We start from the raw sequence: 9,553 nt of genomic DNA, 5'->3' as shown, positions 1-9,553 counted from the left end.
TGCTGGACTCCCATGTAGTCAACCGCGGTTCGCGTCCCGGACCCGATGGCTTAAAACTCACACTGGGCGCGTGTGTGTGCGTGCCCAAGATTCCAAGAGGAGAATGGAGGAGAAAGGGTTGCAGCATGGCCATCCCCCCTGGGGGGTGATTTCTCCCTTTCTGTCTCTCTGTCTCTCTCTGTCTGTCTGGCGAGCACACGTGCCCTATAGCATAAAAACCTCTCCAAAAAAAAGAAATCAGCATCTGGAGGGATAACCATACCACAATCTCTTCTCCTTCATTCTTCTTTAAGGATCTTGGGCACAAACACACATGAGCCCATCCTGTTTCTAAAGCCTCAAGTCCAGACTGAAACTGCGAAGCTGGCCATGTGGGATCCAACCTCCTTAACTACCATGCCACCGACTGACCTTCCAATTTTCCTTTTAAATTATTCTTTAGAGTATTTTGGACTTGAAAGTTAGTATTTTTACCATTTTATTATAATGGGCTACACAAGAGGAAGTAAAGAAAATAATAACTAGTTTTATAGTCCTTTTAATGCAGAAAATAACTAGGTCTTGGTTTTATAGTTTTGCATTATGACTTTAGAAAACTTGGTGATTTTTGACATTTAACTGTTATGTGAGGTTACTTCTGGGACAAATCTGAGCCAAATACAGGAAGCTTTCTAAAGATTTACCCTGAAAAGGGGCTGGCAGTTGCTGTGGTGGTTAAGGATGCTGGACTCCTACATGGCCAACTACAGTTTGAGTCTTGGACCTGGCAACTTACTTTCTCACTCTCTCTCTCTCTCTTTCTGTCCCTCTCTGGTCAAATTTAAAAAAAAAAAGTAAATAAAGTCAAAAAGTTTTAAATTCTTAGTCTGGTTTTCAAGATTCTGTTCCCATCAATTTTTTTTTTTTTTTTTTAATAGAGAGGTTTTTGCTATAGAGCACTCGCCAGAGACACGGAGAGAGACAGAAAGCGAGGAATTACCCCCCAGTGGGGATGACCACACCGCAATCCTTATCCATTCTCTTGGGATTTTGTGTGCACATGCGCTGACGCCCAGGGTGAGTTTTAAGCCGTGGGTCCAGAACTCAAGCTGTGGTCGACTACATGGAAGTCCAGCGAGGTAATAGTTATGTCATCTACTGGTTACCTCCATCACATTTTTTTTTTACATGTGTTATTTAGATAACATTCCGATCACACATGGTCCAAGCACATTCAAATGATATAAATCAAGTATATAATCAGCTATTAAAAGACTGGCTTTCTTTTTTTCTGGAGAGGTTTTTGCTAAAGGGTGCATGCACTCGCCAGAAAGACTGAAAGAGACATAGAGACAGAAAGCAAGAAATCACCTCCCAGGGGGAATGGCCATGCTGCAATTCCTTCTCCTCCATTCTTCTCTTGGGATCTTGGGCATGCACGCACATGTGCCCGGTGTGAGTTTAAGCCACCGAGTCTGGGACTCAAACCATGGTTGACTACATGGGAGTTCAGTGACATAGCCATTACGTTAACTGTTGGTCCCAAAAGACTGGTTTTTAAACATTATAGCCAACGATGCCATACTTGCCTATGATCTTGCCAATGTAAAACCACATCCACACCTTGGTGGCCACCAAACCATTCATCGGAGCTTCCTTAACCGTAAGCTGTTTGAAGCTACCAGTTTGAGCACTACTGACTATTTTTTTCAGGCTCTGAATAGCTGCAGGGATCTCAGCAGGGGTTGGAGGAACTAGCTCCATCTTGGTGTAGTGCCAAAATGTGGCCAATTGAGGCTTCAGGTAAGTCACAGCAGCGTTCACCAGTGCCAGGCCTTCTCTGCGAAGTTATGGACAGACTGGGCCATGGTCCTAGGAAGAGAAGTCCGTTGGCCGAACAGCCGGCTGAATGGCACCCCCAGAAGGACCTGCCTCCATCACATTTTTATAGGACTGGCTGTTTTATGAAAAAGTTTGGAAAGTATAGTTTGTTTTCCTGTTTTGTAGCTTGATGCAGTTTGAAATTGATTAAAATAAATGTAGAGTATTTCCAGAGATGCTCTTAGTTATAATTACTTTAAAAGACCCTGTGTAGGAGTCTGGCCAAAGAAGTGTATATTACCTATGTAGGAGAAGGATAATGTGGGGCTAAACATCAGGAGGAAGACAAGATCGAATTCAAGGAATTCCCACTGACTTTGCTTTTGGAAAGCAAAGGGTCATGGCCAACACTCGTATAACAAAAGATAGATCATCAAGAGAAAAGTGTAGCAGATTTATTTACTTAAAGTCAAAGTTTTGGGTTTTTGCCATTTGGCCTGTGTGCGTACCAGAGAGAGATGGAGACAGAGAGAGACAGTGAGAGAGACAGTGAGAACTCCCCCCGCCCGCCAAGGAGAAATAACCACACCACAATCCCTTGCCCTCCATTCTCCTTCTAGGATTTTAGGCATGTACACACACATGCGTGACATGACTCTCAAGCCACCAGGTTTGGGACTTGAACCATAATTGGCCATGTGGGAGTCTACTGCCATAACCACAATGCTACTTGTTCACTCCTTTATTCAAAATCTTATGTGACATGGGAGCTGTTGGAAAGGAAAATCCTAAGATCCAGGGGAGACCATTTTTGTCTATTTTTATTATTTGGTTTAATGAAGAAGGGCCAGGATTACAGAATTGTTATTGAACAAACAATAAGATATGGGAATAGACTGAAATGGTTGAAGGGGGAGGGGTTCCCAGTATGCCTGTCTGTCCAGATTTTTCTTGCATTCTCTGTGTAGCATTCCTTCCTTCCAGTATAGGGCAGGACACTCCTAGACTGAGAGTCTTCAAAGGAGACAGGAGAGATGATCTTTCTTTGGGGAAGGGGTGGCTTGTTTTATAGAGGAATGGTTCTAGTTTCTGTAACTTGCCTTGGGGGAGGAGTTCTGGTTTCTGTGAGTCACTTCGTGGGAGAAAGAGGGTGTAAGATGGGAAGAAGAAAAAGTTAGACCTAGCTTCTGAGGCCTTTCAGTTCAAAGTACTCAAAATGACAGAGTCTCATGTTTTGAGGCACCATGTTCTGAGTTTTGGCACATTATTTCTGGGTTAGCTTGTCACTTGTAACTGTCACTGAATACCACTTATTGGGTAGTTTATGAAGAGTTAAGGTCTACTCAGCTCATGATTTTAGATACAAGGTCAAGAGGCTCCACCTGGTGAGAGGGGGCTCTCAGCAGAGTTCTGAGGTGGGGGGCTCTCAGCAGAGTTCTGAGGTTGTACAAGACCTTCCCTGGTGAGAGGGCAAGAGTGTGTGTCAGCTCTGGTCTCTCTCTCCCTTTACTTTAAAAACCGTTAGTGCTGGGAACCAGCAGTTAGCGTAATGGCTATGTCGCTGGACTCCCATGTAGTTGACCGCAGTTCGTGTCCCGGACCCTGTGACTTAAAACTCAAACGCTGGGCGCGTGTGTGTGCGTGCCTAAGATCCCAAGAAGAGAATGGAGGAGAAGGGATTGCGGTGTGACCATCCCCCCTGGGGGGTGATTTCTCACTTTCTGTCTCTCTGTCTTTCTCTGTCTGCCTGGTGAGCACACGCGCCCTATAGCGAAAAAACCTCTCCAAAAAACCCCCCAAAAAACAAAAAACAAAAACCATTAGTGTTCACTCCTGGGCGCCACACCCTGATGACCTTATCCAATCCTAGTTTTCTAATGAAGGCTTCCTCTTAATGTCATGGTCAGATTAAATTTTTATCCTCTTAATACCACCACTGTAGCAACCAGTTTCCAATACAAGAATTTCGTATAGACATATTCGAATCATAGTAGCATGTAAATTTGTTCTGGGGACTAACTGCATAGATCTTTTTGTTGAATAATAGTGTAATTTAATATAATCCTAATGTAATTTTCTGTAATTAGATTTATGTAAGGTAGCAAATTACTTTCAAGATATCTGGCCTCAAGAGATTTTCCTGAAGCAGCTACTAAACTGTTCTTTTAGGCATTCAGCATATTAAGATTTCAAAGCTGGTTTCATTAGTGGACTTGAAACCACCATATTTTATAGAACACCTGTCAAGATTTTTTTTATTACTATTAAATTGAAAACCCTTTTAATACTCTATTAAGTTAGGCATGATCATTAATTTTTGTCTGTGTAGGTAGATAAACTAAAAGATGGATGATTCCGAATTGAATATTCCTGTAGGTAGATAAACTAAAAGATGGATGATTCTAAATGGAATATTCCTATTCATCTTTTTAAAAATTAATTTGCTAGAGAGTGCACGCACTTACTGGAGAGAGACAGAAAGAGAGGGGAGATAAGGACCCCCCCCCACCACACACACACACACACACCAATGGAGAATGGTCATTTTGTAATCCTATTTCTCCCTTCTTTCAGGATTTTAGGCATATACACATGTGTCTGGCATGTTTCTCAAGCTACCAGCTCCTGGACTCCAACCATGCTGTTAGCCATGTGGAATCTACCTGCCTTAACCACCACAGCATGGCTTGGCCCTGAGTATTCCTTTTAATCAGCTGATAAATCAAGTATGGAGTCTTTAATTCATTCCTATATACATTAAATTATGTACAAAGTATTGAGCTAAGTATTGGAGGGAATAGAAAGTTGAGTAAGACACTGTGTATTTCATAAGAAGCCTATGTTTACTAGAGGAGATGAATATGTATGTAAATCATAATTATTGGAAGCAAAATAAAAAGTTCAGGGTCAGCAGATGGCATGGAACTTAAGACAGCTGGATCCCACATGGCTGGCTGTGTGGTTTGAGTCCTGAACCTGGCGGCTTGAACAACGGACTGGGCATGTTTGTACCCAAAATCCTGAGAGGAGAAAGAATTGCAGGGTAGCCATTCCTCTCTGGGGGCTGATTTTTGCACTTTCCCTCTTCCTGTCTCTGACAAGCGCACACACCCTGTGGCAAAAACCTAAAAAAAAGTGCAGATAAAAATGAAACAAAAATAATAACAACAAAAGAAAGAAATACCAGTCAATTGTGTGTTAAATCTAGTAATGAGAAATATGAATTTGCCTTTAAAGTATGATTTTATTATCCCTGTTTTTTTAAAAGAATTATTTATTTAATTTTATTCATTCATTTATTTTAATTTGACCAGATAGAGAGAGAGGTAGATTAATTTGACCAGAGAGAGAGAGGGGGAGAAGCAAGAAAGCAAGCCACCAATCTGGGACTCGAACCATGGTCGGCTATGTGGGAGTGTCCAGAGCCTTAACCACATACCACCTGCTGGTTCCAATTATTCCTGTTTTTTGTTTGTTTGTTTGTTTGTTTTGAGAGGTTTTTGCTATAAGGCACATGTGCTCACCAGAAAGACAGAGAGACAGAGACAGAAAAAGAGAAATCACCTCCTGCGGGGATGGCCACGCCACAATTCCGTCTCCTCCAATTCTCCTCTTGGGATCTTGGGCATGCATGCACACGTGCCCAATGTGAGTTTAAGCCACTGGGTCTGGGACTTGAACTGTGGATGACTACATGGGAATCCAGTGACATAGCCATTATGCCAACTGCTGGTCCCAATTATTCCTGTTTTTAACTGTGCCAAATGAAACAAGATTAGACTTTGTGTGTACAATGGCTCCAGTAATGTCCCAGGAAACAGAGACATCACATAAATAGAAAATTTATTATTTTATCCCAGATGGCAGAAACAAATAGTTCCACAGATTTGTGAGGAATTACGTTACCTATCCATTTTGTGTATAGCTCTTTATTGTTTCCACCTTTTCTTAAATTTCTAATTGTTAAATTGTGTAAGTTAAGAAATTCTAAAAGGTTAATTTTTTTTCCTATAAGAATAGCCAGGCATGCACAACAGTAGTATTTTTTCTGAAGAATTATTTATTTAATTTTATTTATTAGTAGTAGTATTTTAAAAATTTGTTATAGGGCACATGCACTCACCAGAGCAAGAAAGAGAGCAAGCAAGTGAGAGAGAGAGAAAGTGAGAAAGCAAACCAGCAGGTCCAGGACTTGAACAGTGGTTGGCCATGTGGGAGTCCAGTGCCTTAACCACCATGCCACCTGCTGGGCCCTCACAGCAATCATTTTTAAAAATTTGCTGTTAATTTGAAATATTTTCCTTATTCTTCAATGAAGAATAACAACATATTTTCCTTTCTTATTTTTAGTTTTTTCTCTCTGATTTGTCCATAGCCAGCACCTTATTTTCTTCTTGCTGTCCTTTTCCCTTTGTTCAAACATAACGAGGACTTTTATTACAGTGGAAACGGGGCAATTAGCTAGTGGTCGATGAAGTCTGATATGAGTATTTTTACTCTCAAATGGAGCAGACCTAAATTACAGAAGTAACAGAGTCTCCCAGTCTGTCTATTCTCAAGAATTCCATTTCATAAGTATTTGTTAAGACTAGTTTTTTTATATGTATTTTCTTAATTTTTTTTTTTTTGAGAGGTTTTTTGCTATAGGGCATGTGCGCTCACCAGAATGACAGAGAGAAAGAGAGATAGAAAGCGAGAAATCACCCCCCAGGATGGTTGGCCACGCCACAATCCCTTCTCCTCCATATTCCTCTCAGGATCTTGGGCACGCTCGCACACGTGCCTGGCGTGAGTTTAAGCCACTGGGTCCGGGACTCGAACCGCGGTCGGCTACATGGGAGTTCAGCAACATAGCCATTATGCTAACTGCTGGTCCCTGTATTTTCTTAAGTTTTTAAAATTCCTCACCAAAAATACATTAATATGTAAACTCCTGTTATTTTATTACTAGTTTAATTGACATAAAAATACTGTTGCATTGCCACAAAAGTTCTTGATGTTGTTGTTTTGGAGAGCTTTTTGCTATAGGGCATGTGAGCTCACCAGAAAGTCAGAGAGAAACAGAGAAACAGAAAGTGAGAAATCCGCCCCCCTGGGGGATGGCCATGCTGCAATCCCTTCTCCTCCATGCCCCTCTCAGGATCTTGGGCATGCATGCACACAAGCCCAGCGTGAGTTTAAGCCACCGGGCCCGGGACTAAAACCACGGTCAACTACATGGGAGTCCAGCGACATAGCCATTATGCCAACTCCTGGTCCCAGCCCAAAAGTTTTTAAATGTTCTCTCTTAGTTTCTGCAGACCATGATGCAGTGTGTAGGTTAGCACTGATCGGCAGATAGCATTTTGGTAAATTTTCTAGCAAATGGGGAAAGCCACAGATAGTACTGAGCTTTTGGTTACAGGACAGATTGAAAATTCTTCAAAGGCAGGTCCATATGTTAATCATTTTCTTTTGTAAGAGCTTGGGACAGGGTCTGGTACACTTAATAAGCTGGTGGTGAAAACTATACCTTATGACATGGATTATAAGGTGATAACAAGTGGGTCGTAAAGCTGAATGGACTAGCACATATTCTGCAGATATTTAAAACTACCAATTATGAAATAGTAATTTAGGATGATTTCCATACTAGAATATATATGTATATATTTTTTTGAGAGGTGTTTGCTATAGGGCGCATGCGCTTGCCAGAAAGACAGAGAGACAGAAAGCGAGAAATCACCCTCCAGGGGGGATGGCCATGCTACAATCCGTTCTCCTCCATTCTTCTCTCGGGATCTTGGGCAAGCACGCATACATGCCTGGCATAGTTTAAACCACTGGGTCTGGGACTCAAACCGCGGTCGGCTACATGGGAGTCCAGCAACATAGCCATTACGCTAACTGCTGGTCCCCAGAATATATTTTTATTGAATAAAATAGGCCTTAAAAATTTCATCAGGAACCAGCTCTAATTTCATAATAAAGATAAACATTTTGCTCTATTTTATGACAGTAAAAGCTGAGTGATGCCAAGGATGGTCTGTAGGAGGATGGAAAACTTAGGAGGTCTAGTGGAGTTGAACCATTTGGAATTGCCGTTTTTGTAAGTCAAAAATAATTGAATACTGGCAATTTTATGTGACTCAACTGATATAAAAAAGTATAGAATGTGACAACTTGGGGAGTGGGGTGTACATAGAGATTAGTTAGCAGATTCCCTCTGCTTAGTTTTAATGAAACTGAAGCTCAGAGAAATATCTTTGAAACTATTTCATAGTTAACTGTAAGGTAAGTCAGATTTCACTGATGTACTGAAGGTGGAAACAAAGGACAACTGAATTGCTTTTCTTTTGGACTGGTTCTACTTAAGTCTTAGACCATTTTCTACTTAAAATAATGGGACCAACAATTTCAAGGGAAATACTTAGTCTTTTTAAAACAAGAAAATGTTCAAGAGCTTTAGAAAACATTAATTTGCATAAACTGTTTTCTGACAATTTAACTTGATTTAGCTCATTATATAATTTTTGTTCCTGGAGACTACAGAATGCAACTAAGTTTTTTTTTTTTTTTTTAAACCTGTTATTTGGTTGTTAGTTATGTACACTTATATTTCTCACTGAAGAAACTGATGAAATAGAGTAGGAGGAATAAAACATTATTTTAAAAACCTTTTACTAACAAGCTGGTATTAACAATCACCAGAGGCATGGGACCAGCAGTTGGCGTAATGGTTTTATTGCTGGACTTCCATGTAGTTTACCACTGTTCAAGTCCTGGACCCAGTGGCTTAAACTCATGCTGGGCACATGTGCATGCATACCCAAGATCCTGAGAGGAGAATTGAGGAGAAAGGCTTGCAGCATGGCCATTCCCCCTGGGGAATAATTTCTCATTTTCTGTCTCTCTGTCTCTCCTTCTGGTGTGTGCACGCTCCCTCTAGCAAAAAAGCCTCTCAAAAAAAAAAGTCACCAGAGGCAAATTGCTTTTGCTTTCTCAAGGCCTAAATTTCACTGTCAGGGTTCGGTGTCTTATAGGCTTAATGAAGAACAGGTACACATACTGTGACATAGCACATTCTTGGACCCTTTACAGAACTGTTGATAAAGCAATGTTTTAGTTAATGTGAATAGTTTCTATGAGAGTTGAACTGTCTTGGTGTTTTGTGTGCTTGTCTGTTTTCTTCAGCAGTAACGATGAATTTAAATCTGTGTGATGTGTTCCAGGTCACTCACTTAGTGGAAATTTGGGGAGTGCATACCTTTCAGAAATTCTTAATTACTTTTCCTCGGAAGTAAGTGACTAGAGAAGCAAATATTTATATCTTGATATCTTATTTAATTCTCAATTATCCTTTCTGGACATAACTTAGTTACTAAAGAAATAACTACCCACTAGAGGCCAGATGATGATGCAGTCTAACATAGCTGGTATAAAAGGAAAGGTCATGGGCTTCTCTCTCTGGGCCATCTGTGCCTGCCAGTGTGTGTTTGCCTGCCCATTATCTGGGCTGACTGAGATTGGGGGTGGATTGAGGCATGAACACCCTGTTAGATCCTCGGGGATGCCTGTCTCTCCCTTTCTTTCTCTTTCACTCATGGAAGGAATAAATTAATAAACTAAAACAAAACAAAGAACTGCCATTCATACAAACACTATATTGGTACAATCCAGCAATTTTTTTTCCCATACAATATTGAACACTTCGCTTGTAATGTAAGTATAAAAAGAGTTATTTGCAAGTAGAATGAAAATAATGATAGTTTGT

At 40.7% G+C, this 9,553-nt stretch overlaps 1 protein-coding gene and 1 pseudogene across 3 annotated transcripts in view; one reads left to right on the top strand and one right to left on the bottom strand.

Annotated features, from left to right (window-relative positions):
* Positions 1–9,553, top strand: part of COMMD1 (copper metabolism domain containing 1) — a 250,610-nt gene that overhangs the window by 21,194 nt on the left and 219,863 nt on the right. The gene's annotated exons all lie outside the window — the stretch shown is intronic.
* Positions 1,537–1,847, bottom strand: LOC102470293 (ATP synthase subunit g, mitochondrial pseudogene; annotated as a pseudogene).

The sequence above is a fragment of the Tupaia chinensis genome, unplaced genomic scaffold, assembly GCF_000334495.1.
Source record: "Tupaia chinensis unplaced genomic scaffold, TupChi_1.0 Scaffold000341_1, whole genome shotgun sequence".
NCBI lineage: Eukaryota > Metazoa > Chordata > Mammalia > Scandentia > Tupaiidae > Tupaia > Tupaia belangeri.
This window is presented reverse-complemented; position numbering and strand designations above follow the sequence as displayed.